The sequence below is a fragment of the Mustela putorius genome, unplaced genomic scaffold (assembly GCF_011764305.1).
Source record: "Mustela putorius furo isolate JIRA1106 unplaced genomic scaffold, ASM1176430v1.1 tig00000242_pilon_pilon_pilon, whole genome shotgun sequence".
NCBI lineage: Eukaryota > Metazoa > Chordata > Mammalia > Carnivora > Mustelidae > Mustela > Mustela putorius.
In genome coordinates, this window is record NW_025421325.1 from 19942127 (window position 1) to 19959456 (window position 17330).

The following is a 17330-nucleotide window of genomic DNA, read 5'->3' on the forward strand; positions in this document are numbered from 1 at the left end:
AGCGCCAGGGAAACAAACAACTTTATTGTTTGCCCTGTTGGTACTTTCTTCCTTTTTTAGTTTCCTAGAATTTTTGTGCTCTCTGTATCATGTCTGACTTCAAAAAAAAAAAAAAAAAAAAAAAAAAAAAAAAGAAAAAAAGAGAGAGAGAGAAAACCAAACACAATGACTACACAATTTATGCTACATTAATAGATTAACCTATTGAAGGAGAAAACCTCTTTCCCAGCTGCCTCATTCACTAGTCAGTTCTTCAGTGAATGACTTCACTGCATTTTTTTCTCTATGTAAAAGTTTATGTTTTACCCATTGCTCTTATTTTTAAATTTTAAAAACAGGCCACTGTTAAATGATGAAATTTAATACACATAAGGAAAAATAAGCAAATCACATCCATAGCTTAGTGATAGAATATACAGCAAACACTGTAGCCAGCACGTAGATCAAGAAAACATACCTTTTCCAGCATCACAAATGTCCCAGGGGACCCTTAAGTGACCACAGCCCACTATGTACCTTCACAAGGCACTGGTGCTCTGACTTGGATAATCAACAATTTCTTGCTTTGTTTTGTGGTTTTCCCTTCAGTAAGCATCACTAAATAGGGTGTTTTTTTTTTTTTCAAGATTTTATCTATTCATTAGAAAGAGAGGGAGAGAGAGAGTGCAGAAATGGGCAGAAGGGCAGAGGGAGAAGCAGACTCCCCTCTGACTGGGAAGCATGATGTGGGACTCAATCCCAGGACCCTGAAATCATGACAGAGCCAAGGCAGAGGCTTAACTGACTGAGCCACCCAGGTGCCCCAAACAGGGTGGTTTCATTTGCTTCTTTTTGACCTATTTATAAATGGCAGCACAAAAGTTTTATTTGTGGCTGATTTCCTTCTTTATTTTGTTTTTAAGATTTGTCTGTATTTCTCGAGCAGCATTAGTGTTTACCTCAGTGTATTGGCTACTTAATGTATTTATGACTGCTGACAAGCATTTGAGTTGTTTCCATGGGTTATAAAGAGCGCTGCTGTGGACATTTTTATTACTTACATTCTGTGCACCCAGGCTTGCTTTTTAGAGAAGAGATAACTTGGAGTGAAATTGCTAAGTCACAGGGTTTGCATAACATCATTGTATCCTAAATGCCTAAATTGTTTGCTAAAGTCCTTTTTACTAACTTGTACATCCACCAGCCATGTATAAGGATTTTGGTTATTCCACATCCTTAGCACTACTTGGTACTGTCAGACCTTACACTTTAGACGACTTGATGGCTATCTAGTGGTTCCTCATGGCGGATTAATACAATTTCTCTGATCACAACTAAGTTGGGGTATCTTTTCATATGTTTATTAGGTATTTGGATTTTCTCTTTTGTTAAGAGTCTAGTTAAGTCATTTGTCCTTTTTTCCCTATTAGTTTGTTCACTAATAATAATTTATACGGGTGACCATTCTTGCTATTCTGATTTCTTAATAATCAGGGCAGGCTCAGCATTCACTATATTAAGACCATGCATGTGTCCCCAGGCCTAGTTCTTTCCCTAGGTCTGGTTTTATAAATTCTGGTGATAAATCAAATCTGATTTATATGATGCATCTTATATGGGAAATGTCTGTGACTCTAGGTGTTTGCTCATACAAAAAATGATGAAAGTGATGGCATAGCTAGTGTAAAAACTTCTGAAGATAACCATTGCTAATTTGATGATTACCAGCTGTCATTGAATGAATTGTAAAACTACTGTGTTTTATTTTCTAGGAAAAAGAAGAATAACTTGTAAATTATGCAGTGGTTCAAGATGGCAGCTAGAAAGATCCTAACTCACCTCCTTCTACAGACGTATCAAATCTACAATAACATATAGAATAATTCCTGTTGAAAACTGAAAACTAGCTGAAACTTGGGATATCTTCACAAGGGATGAAAGGACCACATCTAGATTGGGAAGGAGAAGCAGAGACACAGTCTCACCAAAATCCGGTCTCTGGCTCTGTGACACACAATAGGGAAGGACCTCACTCCCAAGACTTTCCCTGAGAAGTGAGGGATTTGTGCCCCACTCTGGGCATCCCAGTCCTTGAGACCTGCGCCAGAAAGACCATACCCTCAAAATGTCTGTCTTTGAAAACCAGTGGGGTTTATATCCAGGGAGCCTGTAAACTATGGGATCTGAGATACTTCTTTTGAGAGCTAGTGCATGGACTCACATGTCTCAGGAACCAGTGCAAAGGCAGCAGATTGAGAGGATTTTATGTGATGCTGATTCAGTTGGTCATATTAAAGAGTGCTGGAGGGGCAGGGGTTTGTTGAGATTTGTCTTGGGATGGAAGTGTTGGAGTGTGCGTTCTTTTGTGCTCTTCTCTACCTTGCTAGCGGAGGTGGGCACGTGAAGACACAACCTCCTTAAAGCCAAGGGCATGGCCCAACACCCCGTGCTCATTCATTTATTTGTAACTTCTTTTCCTTCATTTCTTATTTATTTCAGTCTTCTCTCCTTTTTTTACCCCCTGATGAGTGTGGCTAAAACCTTATCAATTTTGTTTATCTTTTCAAGGAACGAGTTCTTAGTTTCCTTCGTTTTTTTCTATTGCTATTGTGTTTTTTCTTTTTTTTAATTGTTTTGTTTTGTTTTTAGTTTCTCTATCATTTATTTCTGCTCTGATCTTTTTTTTTTACATTTAATTTTTTATTTTTTATAAACATATATTTTTATCCCCAGGGGTACAGGTCACCAGGTTTACACACTTCACAGCACTCACCAAAGCACATACCCTCCCCAATGTCCATAATCCCACCCCCTTCTCCCAAACCCCCTCCCCCCAGCAACCCTCAGTTTGTTTTGTTAGATTAAGAGTCACTTATGGTTTGTCTCCCTCCCAATCCCATCTTGTTTCATTGATTCTTCTCGTACCCACTTAAGCCCCCATGTTGCATCACCACTTCCTCATATCAGGGAGATCATATGATAGTTGTCTTTCGCTGCTTGACTTATTTCGCTAAGCATGATACGCTCTAGTTCCATCCATGTTGTCGCGAATGGCAAGATTTCATTTCTTTTGATGGCTGCATAGTATTCCATTGTGTATATATACCACATCTTCTTGATCCATTCATCTGTTGATGGACATCTAGGTTCTTTCCATAGTTTGGCTATTGTGGACATTGCTGCTATAAACATTCGGGTGCACGTGCCCCTTTGGATCACTATGTTTGTATCTTTAGGGTAAATACCCAGTAGTGCAATTGCTGGGTCATAGGGCAGTTCTATTTTCAACATTTTGAGGAACCTCCATGCTGTTTTCCAGAGTGGCTGCACCAGCTTGCATTCCCACCAACAGTGTAGGAGGGTTCCCCTATTTCTCCTCTGATCTTTTTTATTTCCTTCCTTCCACTAACTCTGGGCTTTGTTCTTTTTTAGTTCCTTCAGGTGTAAGGTTAGATCATTTATTTGAGGGTTTTTTTGTTTTGTTTTGTTTTGTTTCTTGAGTGAAGCCCGTATGGCTGTAATTCTCTCTTAGAACTGCTTTTGCTGCATCTCAGAGATATTGAACTGTTGTGTTTCCATTTTCATTTGTCTCCATGTATTTTTTTTTAAAGATTTTGTTTATTTATTTGACAGACAGAAATCACAACTAGGCAGAGAGGCAGGCAGAGAGAGGGGGAAGGCAGACTTCCCACTGAGGACAGAGCCTGATGCAGGGCTTGATCCCAGGACCCTGAGATCATGACCTGAGCTGAAGACAGAGGCTTTAACCCATTGAGCCACCCAGGTGCTCCTCTCTATGTATTTTTTGATTTCTCTTGAAATTCTTTGTTGACTTTTGTTGTTTAATAGCATCTTGCTTAGCCTACATGTGTTTGTTTTTTTTTTTTTCTTCATTTTTTTTCCCCTTGTAGAGGATTTCTAGTTTACACTGTTGTGATCAGAAAAGATACCTGAGGGGTACCTGGTTGGTTCAGTTGGTAGAGCATGCAACTCTTGATCTCAGGGTCATGAGTTCAAGACCTATGTGTGGCATAGAGTTTACTTAAAAAAAAAAAATAAGATAAAATCTCTTAAAAAAAAGAAACAAAAGATATTGATATGATTTCAATCTTAAATTTATTGAGATTTGCCCAAAATATGATGTGTCCTAGAGAATGTTCCATGTGCACTTGAAAAGAATGTATTTTTGAGGTTTTTAGATGGAACGTTCTCTATATATCTGTTAAGTTCATTTTGTCTAATGTGTTGTTCAAAACCACTGTTTCCTTATTAATTTCCTGTCTGGATTATCTATCTACTGATGTAAATAAGGTGTTAAAGTCTCCTACTATTATTGTATTGCTTTCAAGTTCTCCCTTCATGTCTGGTAATATTTGCTTTATATATTTAAGTGCTATTGTGTTGAGTGCATAGATATTTACAATTGTTTTATCCTCTTTGTTGGATTGATTCCTTTATCATTATGTAATACTCTTCTTTATCTCTTATTACAGTCTTTATTTTAAAGTCTATTTTGTCTTATGTAATTATTGTTATCCTAAATGTCTTTCTGTTTCCATTTGCATGAAATATTTTTTTCCATTCCTTCACTTTTAGTCCTTGTGTGTCTTGAGATTTGAGTGGAGGCTCTTGGAGGGAGCATGTATTGTTTCTTGTTTTGTGTTGTTTTAACTATTCATCTACCCTATGTCTTTTGATTAAAGCATTTGGTTAAGTTATGTTAAAATAATTATTGAGAGATATGTACTTATTGCCATTTTGTTAATTGTCTTCTGATTATTTTTGTAGTTCTTCTCTGCTCCTTTGTTCTTCTCTTGCTCTCTTCCCTTGTGACTTTTGAAATTTTTTAGTGTTATATTTTATTTTTTATGTACCTAATATATGTTTTTAGTTTGTGATTACCATGAGGTACATATATAATATTCTACCTATGTAGCAATCAATACCGAGTTGATGGTCACTTAAGTTTGAACACATTGTGAAAGCACTATATTTTTATTTATTCTTCCATGTTTTATGTTTATTATATCATATTGTATGTCCCCTCATGGCAGGAGTCTCTCTGGAGAGATACCAGAGGTCATGCAGTGGGAGCTTCTTTGGAGGGGAGCCTGTTGGGGTGAGCGGGTTGGATGGGGCAAGTGGTGCTAGCAATGTAGATGGAAAGTGTCAGAACTGGTTCCTGCAGCTAGACTAAATGAGGACTCACCACCACTTCTGTTCCCAGGGAAAGTTCCTGCAGATTCCTGCCCCTTTGGCATATGTCCTGAAATTGATCAATTAATCTCCTTCACATATACCCAGGCCCTTTAAAAAATATTGCTTCAATGCTAAGTATCATGCTGAATGATACAGTTTGCTGGCCTTTCAAGGGTAGAGATGGTTTCCTACAGTCCTTTGGCTCTTCCAGAGTTAAGCCCCAAAGATGTTCAAAGGGAGATGTTATGGGAGCTTGTTTTCCTGGTGCAGATCTCCAGGGCTGGGCTTGCCTCTGTGGGTTGATCTCCCCACTCCTTCATGCCTGTGGTATTGTCCTGATTCTAGGTCACTGTGTGGAGGACTGCGTTCCCAACTGCATCTCTGCCCTTCCTATCCCCCCTCCTCCTCTTTCCTTTTTTAAAGGACTTTATTTGTTTATTTGACAGAAGAGAGAGAGAGAGAGAAATAGCACAAGCAAGGGGAACTGCAGGCAGAGTGAGAGGAAGAAAGCAGGTCCCCCACCTAGCAGAGAGCCTGACACAGGGTTGGATCCCAGGACCCTGGGACTATGACCTGAGCTGAAGACAGAGGCTTAACTGATTGAGCCACCCAGATACACCACTACTACTACTACTACTACTACTACTACTTCTTCTTCTTCTTTTTTAAAGATTATTTATTTATTTATTTGACAGAGAAAGAGAGAAAGTACACAAGTAGGGAGAGAGAGAGAGAGAGAGAGAGGGAGGGAGGGAGGGAAAAGTAGGCTCCCCACTGAGCAGGCAGCCCAGCATGGGGCTCCATTCCAGTACCTTGAGATCATGCCTGAGCCAAAGGCAGAGCCTCAATAACTGAGCCACCCACGTGCCCCAGTACTCTCCTTGATGTGGCTTTCTCTCTATGTCTTTAGCTCTACCAATCTTCCAGTTGTTTTCAGAGTGAGTTGCATTACACGTAGCTGTTGCCTTGGTGTCTGTGGGAGAAGGTGGACTCAGAATCCTTCTACTTCATCAACCATTTCCCCTGCTTCTTTCAGCAGTTTGAATATATTATCTCATTTTCTTCTGGCTTTTAAAGTTTCTGTTGAGAAATTTGGTGATGTTCTTATGGGGGCTCCTTTATACGTGACAATCTCTTGCTGCTTTCAAAATTCTTTATTGTTGACTTATGACAACATGATTATAATATGTCTTGTTTGGACTTCGGATTCTTCCTTCTTGGGTTCTATTAGGCTCCAGTAATCTGGAAATTCATTTATTTTCCTCAGATTTGGGAAGTTTTAGCCATTGTTTCTTCAAATAAGCAATCTGTTTCTTTCTTTCCCTGTTTGTCTGAGACTCCAATAATGCTTATATTGTCTGGCTTTATAGTGTCCTATAATTCCTTTTCTTTCTTTCTTTCTTTCCTTCCTTCTTTTCTTTCCCCCTTCCTCTCTTTCTCTCCTTCCTTCCTCTCTTCCTTCCTTCCTCTCTTTTTCTCTTTCTTTTTTTCTTCCTTCCTTCCTCCCTCCCTTCCTCCTTCCTGTCATTTCTCTCTCTCTCTTTCTTTTCTTCCTCTCCCTTCCTCTTTTTCTTTCTTCCTTTCTCATTGATTTTTATTTTTCCTCCTCTGACTGGATAATTTCAAATGACCTAGTCTTACATTTGCTGATTCTTTCTAATTCTTAATCCAGTCTCCTTTCTAACTTCTCTATTTAATTTTTCTTTTCTTTCTTTCTTTTTTTTTTTAAAGATTTTATTTATTTGACAGAGAGAAATCACAAGTAGACTGAGAGGCAGGCAGAGAGAGAGAGAGAGGGAAGCAGTCTCCCTGCTGAGCAGAGAGCCCGATGCGGGACTCGATCCCAGGACCCTGAGATCATGACCTGAGCCGAAGGCAGCGGCTTAACCCACTGAGCCACCCATGTGCCCCTCTATTTAATTTTTCTATTCAGTTGTTTTGTTCTAAAATTTTGTTCTAAAATTTCACTTTGTTCCTTTTTTTTTCTTTTAAAAGATTTTATCTATTTATTTGACAGAGAGAGACACAGCAAGAGAGGAAACACAAGCAGGGAGAGTGGAAGATGCAGAAGTAGGCTTCCTGCCGAGCAGGGTGCCTGATATGGCACTCGTACGCAGGACCCTGGGATCACGACCTAAGCTAAAGACAGATGCTTAATGACTGAGCCATCCAGGTGCTCCCAGTTTTGTTCTTTTGACATATTTTCTAGATCGTTGTTGATAGTCTCATTTGTTAATGGACTGTTTCCTGTACTCACTGTCCATCTTTATGGTAGTTTGTATTCTTTGTGAGATAAGTCATATACCTCTGTTTCATTAGGGCTGTTTTCTGGAGATTTGTTTTGTTTCTTTGATTGAATCATGTTTTCCTGTTTTTTCGTGTAGTTTGTAACTTTGTTTCAGGTCTGCATGTTTGAAAAATGACCACCTCTTCCAGTCTACCTAGACCAGCTTTATACAGGAAAATATCTTTTCAAACAGCCTTGCTAGAGATTCTCGGGACTCCTGATCCTTTTCTGTGGATACATCTTCTGTTGACCTGCACAGTCAGATTTACAGTTAAATATACTTGCTGACATCTTTTTTCAGGAGCTTTACATTTTTTGGTCCCTGTGGTTTTTATCTGCAGCACTGCAGATTCTTTGGGGCTACCACAAATTGCCTAGCTCTCTGTTTTCAGTAACCTCCAGACTTCTAGAGGATGCCAGATTCTATTAACTTTCTGTGTTAGGTAAAACAAAAACAACTCCCATGTAAAGTAGAATGTTGGATGCATGCTCCACCATTCTTCCCCCATTGAGGAAGAGGTTGCTGAGCTGTACAGGCCTCTGTCTGCTTTACCTTGAGTCTCCTGGACCAGCATTAAGACTCCTAGCTCTCTTGTTCTCAGTAACACCTAGCTATCTGGAATTTGTGGGTCCCTTTCAGTGATCTGAGACAAATAAGACAGAATCCAGTCCTTCAGGCATCCCCCGGAAAGGTCAGAACATTGGATGCATGCTTCAACTCTTTTCCTACCCGGGAAGAAATTGGGAGTTGGGAATTTTCTCTCACTTATCCAGTGCTGAGTTGGGAAGAGGGACTGTGTTGAATGAGTGCTCTAAATCATTGCCTTTGTTCTCAGTGACTCCTAACCTGGCACCTTTTCCGTTCAGTGCTTAGATCAGACAAGACAAAAGCTAGTTCCTTGGGTAGTCCCCCCAAATTTTGAACATTGGATGTGTGTTTCAGCTTTCTCTTTCCTTCATCAGAGAGAAGCCAGGATCTGGGAGTTTCCCCCCTGATTGTGCCATGCTAGACTGTGGGAAGGGAAAATGTTGACTGAGTTTTACAAATTTTCTAGCAGGTTTGATGCAGCTATTTTCATGCTCACCTGGGTTGCAGGAGGCTTTTAACTGGTTTCTGGATTTATCACGAAGGGAACTGGTTTGTGTATTATTGTTGCGTCAGAGTCTCTGTGGGGGTAGGAGGGTCTGGAGATTCCTATGCCATCATTTGTTGATGTCACTTCCCAAGAAAGATCATTATGGTTACAAAGAATTAGACATCAAATTGGTTAAGCAGGTACAATTTTATAGAAACCAACAAGTGACCATCAATGACGTAGTGAGTTGTTTTCAACTGTAAATCCTAAAAGTAAAATATCATAGTTGGTTAAAACTTGGTCTAAAGGAAGCACTTTCTGTGCTGAAAACAACTTAGCAGTAAAAATTCTACTTCTAAATGATTTATGCCACATTAGGAAAGCTGGAGTTCTGGAACAGGGGCACAAAGTGCCTGATGGGAAGATCACAACAGTAGCTAATTGTCAACTTACATGGAAGTATTTCAGCATTCTAGCAGTCAGGTGGATGTTGGCTGAATATCAGGCCTTTGGCTGCAAATTCTTGAGGGAAAATGGAAGAGATAGACAAATATCTTATTGGCTGCTTTTGCTACATGGATCTCCCCAACACCTCTGTCCTAAGCTTGCCCTGAGGGTATAAACTCTGGGTGTTCCAACTCTATCAAGTGTTTTAGCATCAGTTCTTCCACTTTGCTAAGACCCAAAGCTTAGTCTCCTGTCCTTCCTCAACTGGTGTTACTACTCAAAGCTGTTGGTTCCTGACATCAGCATTTGGCACCAAGGCAATCTCAGCGTCCGTGTTTATTTGTCACTCTAGATCTAATTTATTCATTCTTCCTTATTTTATTTTTGTTTTAATTGCTCGTTGGTAATTTCCATTATTTTCTTTCTATGAGGGTAATATGCATTTAAATATTATTTGTGTAATTAATGAAGCATCTAATTTATTTTGTCTGTGGATAGAGAATATTTCAGAATAATTGGTTCACCATATTCCAGAAGTGGAGATTTCTATTTAAGTATTCTTTGTAATACGCTGTGTTTTCTACACTTGGAGTCTTAGTGGGCTTTAACTAAAATCTTGGTAAAAAGTCATCCATCATTGATGCTGGTATCAATGTTGTTAGTAGTATTCCTTACAAAGTCTTCCCAGAGGAGCAGAGACCTCTTATTACTTTCCTAGTATGGTACAAAATAAAAGCTAAGTGAATTTTGTTGAAAGGCATTCCTGATTGTATTCTTTTATGTCATGCCTTTCAGTGCTCCCAAGATACACCCTTACTTTTAGACAAGAAACTTAGTTTCTCCAGGGACACAGTAGAACTTTTCTATCACATCTTTATGCGTGCTTCCTCCCACCCAAGAACCTTCCTATAGTTCAGGGTCCAGTTAGAGTTCCTTTTTTTTAATCACTAAATCTTTTGTATTCACTCAGTTTACATTTCCTTTTTTAATCAATTTAAGAAAAGACCATCAACAAAATGTCACTGGGTATAGCAAATCTGTCAAACTGCCAACCAGAAATCTTGAATTTGTCAAAACAATCTCTTTTGAATCATTCTATTGCATTTTCAAGCCATAGGTTCTCAAGTGGAATTTAGAATTTGTTTTCATACTTCCCTGACCTCAAAGTCTTCATCTAAAAAAAATAAAAGAATGTCATCTTTAAGGGGATACAAGGAGAGAAAGTTATAAAATGAGTAGTGATTTCCTGGCACATAGCAGAGAAGACACAAGTCAGTTTCCTGCCTTGGTGGCCTGTAGTGATTATATTGTTACAATTATTCTCCCATTTAATTAAATATTGCCTTTCATTTTGGCACTATTCTGCAACCTCCTGTAAGTCCTATTTTATTAAGCAGTGTGTAAACTTAGATAGGGTTAGATCTAGTCTTCCACTTAAGTAGGTGCTCTCTAGTTTCAGTGTAGTGATGAATGGAGTTCAAAACATACTTACTCACTTAAATTTAGTATGTGTTCTGGAATTGGAAGTTAACATTCCTTTTCTTTCTTGCTGCCATTGTTGAGGGTTACTGTGAATTTGGCACTGTGCTAAGTGTTTTTATACAGGTGCTCCTTTAATCTTCCTAATGCTCTGAGGTGGGTCATTTTAAATGTTTAATTTTGAGATAATTTCTAAGTTACAGAAGAACTTCAAGAATAGTAAAAAGAGTGTTTATTTATCCTTCACTCAGAGCCCCTGTTCAAGATTCTCCAGATGTCCAAATAATGTCATTTGTAGCAGAAGAAAGTATAAGACCATGCATTACATTGTTTTCATGTTCTTTATCTCTTTTAATCTGAAATAGTTCTTCAACTGTTCCTTGATTTTCATGGCCCTGGTCTTTTTTGAAGAGTATTGGTCATTTTGTAGAACATCAATCAATTTGAGTTTGTTTGAATTTTCTTCGTGATTGGATCATGATGATGCATTCTCCCCAACCAACACCCCCCTTTTTTGTCAGAATATCATAGAAATGAAATTGTGTTCTTATTGTCAGGTGATTTGTCTCATCACTAGTGGCATTAATTTGCTCCCTTATTAAGGTTGTGTCTTGCAAGTTTTCCATTCTGAAGTTACTTTTTTCCTTTTTCATAATTAATAAGTATTTTGTGGGTGGAGAAATGTTAAATGCACTTTGGGGCAATGTAAAATACTGTTCTTATTCCACTTTTGCTCACTAGCTTGCACATCCATTGATTTTTTTTTTGCATGAATTATTACAGAATGGTTACTAAATGGTGATCTTAAAAGTTCTATTATTTTGTCTACATTTATTGGAATTCTACTGTGAGAAAGGCATTGTCTTTTCCATATGTATGTATCATGAATTGCTATTTTACTCATTGGGGCTTAATCTGTTTTTATCACTTTATTTTGATGTTTACATTTTCCAAGTTCAGCTAGTCCCTGTTTCCTTTTGACATGTCTCTATTATTTTTTGAGCATTTTATTACTTTCTGACACTACATATTTTTCCCAGGCTTATCTTATCTTTTTCTTTCCCTGTCCTAGATTTTTAGTCAGCCAACTATTTAAGATTCTCTCCTTTTGTTTGGTGGAGACTGGTATTTAGAAGCCAGGATCTGGGTTCTAGATGTGCTCATTATTATTAGAGTTCTCTTTGTCCAGACCCTCTCAGTGGACTGAACTAAGAAATATATATATATATATATATCACACATATATAACACACACACCATACATACATACCACTTTTTATTTATATTATCTTCAATTCTAATGCAACAGTCCTAGTGTTCATTCTAGTTTTCCTCTTGCCGTATTTATATATGGTAAGCATATTTTAATCCATAATTTAAAGTTGAGGAAACTGATGCTTGGGGGAGAGGAGATGCAATCAAAAGAGCTGTGATTTGAACCAAAGTGACCTGACTCCAAATTTAACATTCTTAGCCATTAATTACTATTATTGTTGGCCACACAGGTTGGCCTTCTGTTAGAAATATCTGTCAGGATCTTCAACTTACCCAAGAAAAAAAGATTTTCAAGACAAATAGTGATGAAAAAGGTAAAATAATAAAGAAGTCATAAACATTGCACCAGAAACATGAAGGCTGTGCTATACCAGTGCTTGACTTCCAGGTGTGGAGACATGTGGAAACTAAGTTTCATTCAACAGAAAAACTCAAAGAATATTCACTCTGTATAGAGTCCATGCTCAGACACTTAAATGAGGTGATCCGAATGGAAATAAATGAGATAGGATGGTCTTTTTACAAACGCCAAAACTTTTCTAACAATGTTCCATTGAAGGAGGCCATATGATACAGTGGAAAGAACATAAATCTTGGCTTCTGCTAGATTTGAATGGGCATCTAGGCTCTGCTACTTGTGAGTTACATGTTACTAGATAAATTACCTAGTTTCTCTGCATCTAGTTTTATTTATCTGTAAAATAAAAATAAATGTACCTTGTTATAAGATTATCATATGGAGAAATGACAAATTAAAAAAAAAAGGACCATGGGCTCTTGGTAATTGTTAGTTCTGCTTTTTCCTCTTTATTATGAAAAGAGAAGGGGCTTGACCATATTGGTATACTCCTATAAGTCAAAAGAAGTGTGTGAAGAGGAGGACAGGGAACAGGACAGACTCAGGCATATTGGTGCTTCCCTAATTTACTACTGTTTTTCTTCAGTCTGACTTATAGAGGGTGGGCGCCTCTGCCAATTTCCTCCTCTCCCAATGCCCCTTTGGCCTGTACTTCCCAAATCCTGATAGAATTACCAAGAACCTGATGGTTCTAGCAGACATATCACTTTTCCTTTGGTGAAATTTCAGATAAGGTTTGGATATGGATATTCAGCCAGCGTGCACTAGGTCACTAAAATGTTGAAATACTTGCATATCAATTGACAGCTCCTGCTTTGATCTGTCCATTAGGCACTTTATACCCCTGTTCCAGATTCCCAACCATCCCATAGTCTTATATGAACTATTTAGAAGTAGTATTTTGATGAGTAGTCTTCAGACAGCATTTTAACCAACTGTGGTGTTCTATTTTTAGGATTTAATGTTGAAAACAACTCACTGTGCCATTAATGGCCATTCATTGGCTTTTATTAAATTGGATCATCCCTATAGAGCTGATGGTGGAACCCACTGATGTTAGAGGATGAGAGTACATTACCGCCTGCTGCTTAACAACTGGAGGGTTTTCAGACCATAGCAATGAAGGGCCTGAGCACACAAAACACCTCTGTGACTGGTAAAACTGGACTTAAAAATTTTGGATCTTCTAGAGCATGGTCCAGAACACTTTACTCTGTCACTGTGTTTCCCTAATTGTATATTGGAGCAGGGTGTAGAGTGAGGGTAAGATTATAGTTTCAGTTTCTCTGAGACTCTACAGGCTCTGAGAGATGACTTCAGACCAAACCCAACTTCCAACCTAAGCAGGAAAAATGTAGCTGGTTCCATATAGCAGCTCCTTCAATAGTTTCAGTTTCTCTGAGACTCTATAGGCTCTGAGAGATGACTTCAGACCAAACCCAACTTCCAACCTAAGCAGGAAGAATGTAGCTGGTTCCATATAGCAGCTCCTTCAACATGAGGATAATAAGGAAATCACTCTCTGCACTTGCAGAAGTTCAGAAAGGAAAATTAGACCTGGTTGTTCCAAGTGGATCAAGAGACACATCTGCCTGGAAGGGGCTGTGTGATCAGGTGAATCCATTTATTACCGTCAGCAAACTTTGATTATGCTTGGAGTCTTAGGACATTCTGTGAGGAGGTGTTGGCTTGGAACTGGTCCCTCACCACACACAAGGAAGAAAAACTTCAGTGCTTGCTTTCAATGGGAGGCCTTTATGACACTAGTGCTTGCTTTCAATCACAGGCCTTTATGCCACTGGGACTAGTGCCCAGAAGTCCCCAGTGATAGTTTGAATTCTTCCTTAGTCTCTGTCAGATTGTGTACAAAACCCCTTGAACAATTAAATCTCTTTCTCCTCAAATTTCTTGGCGCCATTGTAACAATCTGGGATGTCCTTATCTCCATGGGTTTCTGTAAAGCACTGTGGAGAAAGGCACTTCAGCAACACTGGTCTAGAATCTGGCATGTGACAAATATTCAGCCTTATTTATAACTGTGAGCAAATCCTCAGCCCACTTTTCCTTTTCTCACTTACATCTGGAAGAAGTGACGCACAAACCCAATATGGGGAAACAAGCAAGGGCCATCACTGTGAGTGAGAAGGAGAAACCCAGTACGTCCATCTCTTTCCAGCATGGAAATAGAGGGCTCCAGAGAGCAGAAAAGGGGAAATTCGGTTCAGTTCAGTGTGGTCAACATTCGTGGCACTACTACTTCATGCCAGACCCAGTGAGGTATTCCAGGGACTCACAGTAGAGGTCAGATTTTTGCCCTCACAGTTATACAGGTTATTAGATTATAATTTTAATATAATGAGAAAGAAGCTACAATAGTTTGATGTACAGGATGTTTTGGAAACAAGGAACAATTTGAATTTTGGGGGAAACAGAGAAAGGATTCCTGGAGGAGATGATACCCTGGAGTAGAATCTTTAAGGATAAACGGGATTTAACCAAGAACTACAAGAAAGGGGGCTCCAGGAAAACTCAGCAGATTCACAGGATTGGGGCACAAAGGTATAGAAGATTATGGTGTGTGCAGATATCAACACATATTTAAGTATTGCTAAAATGTGGGTGTGGTTAACATGGAGCTGGAGAGGGAGGAAGAGCCAAGTTATGAAAGACCATGAATGAAATTTTAATCAGTGTAGACTCAATATGCTATAGAAGCACTACTGAAGGGAGTACGTGGAAATGATATGGTCTGATATGCCTTTTGGATAGATCATCCAGCAGCCTTGTGCAGGGGATTTAAGGGGCAAGATTAGAGGTAAGGAAGTTAGAAGGCTTTAACCTGGGACAGTCAGCTCTTTAGGTGACACCTCTTTTGGCTTACCTCTTATGCTGAAACATCACTCAAGCAGGTAGTATTCAGTATAGAATTATTAATAAGAAAATGATACACAAGCAAAGCTATGTAGAGGTTGAAGGGAGAGGTAATGTTACTATCTGAAGAAGAGTGGTCTGACTCTGGGGTTGTCATTAATCCAGTGGAATCATAATCTAATATTGATTTCTTGGTTTTCCGGTTTCCAAAAGCTTATCCATTCCCCAGGGTCAGAATCAAATAAAACAAGCTCATAAGATTTATCTATGAAAGAACTATCACAATATAATTTGTGATGAAAAGGTCGCTATGGGTTTGAAATACTCTTTAAAAATTTTTTAAATCTAAATTCAATTTAGTCAACATACAGCGTATTATTAGTTTTAGAGGTAGAATTTAGTGATTCATCAGTGGCATATAACACACAGTACTCATTACATCATGTGCCCTCCTTAATGTCTATCACCCAATTACTCTGTCTCCCCGCCCTCCTCCCTTCCAGCAACCCTCAGTTTGTTTCCTATAGTTAGGAGTCTTTCATGGTTTGCCTCCCTCTCTGTTTTCATCTTATTTCATTTTTCCTTCTCTTCCCCTATGTTCATCTGTTTTGTTTCTTAAATTCCACATATGAGTTGAATTCATATGGTATTTGTCTTTCTCTGACTAACTTATTTCACTTAGCATAATACCCTCTTGTTCCACTCACATCATTGTACATGGCAAGATTTCATTTAAAAAAATTTAATATAACTTTAATTCAATTAATTAACATAGAGTAAATTATTAGTTTCAGAGGTAGAGTTCAGTGATTCATCAGTTGTATAGAACACCCAGTGCCCATTACATCATGCCCATCACATCACATTACTTTAATGCCCATCACCAGTTATCCCATTCCCCCATCCACCTCCCCTCCAGCAATCTCCAGTTTGTTTCCTATAGCTAAGAGTCTCTTATGGCTTATCTCCCACTCTGATTTCATCTTGTTTTATTTTTCCCTTCCCTCCTCTATGCTCCTCTGATTTGTTTCTTAAATTCCTCATAGGAGTGAAATCATATAATTATCTATCTCTAACTGACTTATTTTGCTTAGCATAATACCCTTCACTTCTATCCACATCATTGTAAGATTTCATTTTTTTTTACTTCTATCCACATCATTGTAAGATTTCATTTTTTGATGGCTGAATAATATTCCATTGTGTGTATGTGTGTATACATATGTACATACACATATCACCTCTTCTTTATCCATTCATTGGTTGATGGACATCTGGGTTCTTTCTATAGTTTGGCTACCAAGGACATTGCTCTTACAAACATTGGGTTGCATGTGCCCCTTCTGATCACTACATTTGTATCCTTATGGTAAAAACCTAGTAGTGCAATTCCTGTGTCATAAGGTAGCTTTATTTTTAACTTTTTGAGAAACCTCCACACTGTTTTCCAGAGTGGCTGCACCAGCTTGCATTCCTACCAGCAGGGTAAAAGGGTTCTCTTTCTCTGCATCCTTACCAACATTTGTTGTTTCCTGACTTATTAATTTTAGCCAATATGACTGCTTTTAGGTGGTATGTTAATTGTGGTTCTGATTTGTATTTCCCTGATGCTGAGTGATGTTGAGCATTTGTTCATGCGTCTGTTGGCCATTTGTATGTTTTCTTTGGAGAAATATCTGCTCATGTCTTCTGCTCATTTCTTGATTGGATAATTTGTTCTTTGGGTGTTCAGTTTGATAAGTTCTTTATAGATTTTGGATACTAGCCCTTTATCTGATATTATGTCATTTGCAAATATCTTCTCCCATTCTGTCAGTTGTCTATTGGTTTTGTTGACTGTTTCCTTTGCTGTGCAAAAGCTTTTGGTCTTGATGAAATCCCAATAACTTGTTTTTGCTTTTGTTTCCCTTGCACTTAGGGATGTGTTTAGCAAGAAGTTGTGGCCAAGGTCAAAGAGGTTGCTACCTGTGCTCTCTTGTAAGATTTTGATGGATACCTGTCTCACATTTAGGTCTTTCATCCATTTTGAGTTTATTTTGTGTATAGTGTAAGAAAATGGCTTCATTCTTCTGCATATGGTGATCCAGTTTTCTCAAAACCATTTGTTGAAGAGACTGTCATTTTTCCATTGTATATTCTTTTTCTGCTTTGATGAAGATTAGTTGACTATAGAGTTGACGGTCCAAATCTGGGTTCTCTATTGTGTTCCATGGATCTGTGTGTCTGTTTCTGTGCCAGTACCATACTGTCTTGATGATTATGGCTTTTTAAAAATATATTTTAAATTTTTTATCTTTATTATGATATAGTGTCCTTCTTCATCTCCTATGTATGTTCTTTGGTTTAAAATCTAGTTTGA

The 17330-nt window shown here is 38.3% G+C and overlaps 1 non-coding gene across 1 annotated transcript; it reads left to right on the forward strand.

Moving 5' to 3' along the window:
- Positions 1-1434: 1434 nt before the first annotated feature.
- On the forward strand, positions 1435-1566 carry LOC123391588. Its single transcript, XR_006606278.1, has one exon. It is a non-coding gene; the product is annotated as a small nucleolar RNA SNORA72 (small nucleolar RNA).
- The last annotated feature ends 15764 nt before the right edge of the window (positions 1567-17330 follow it).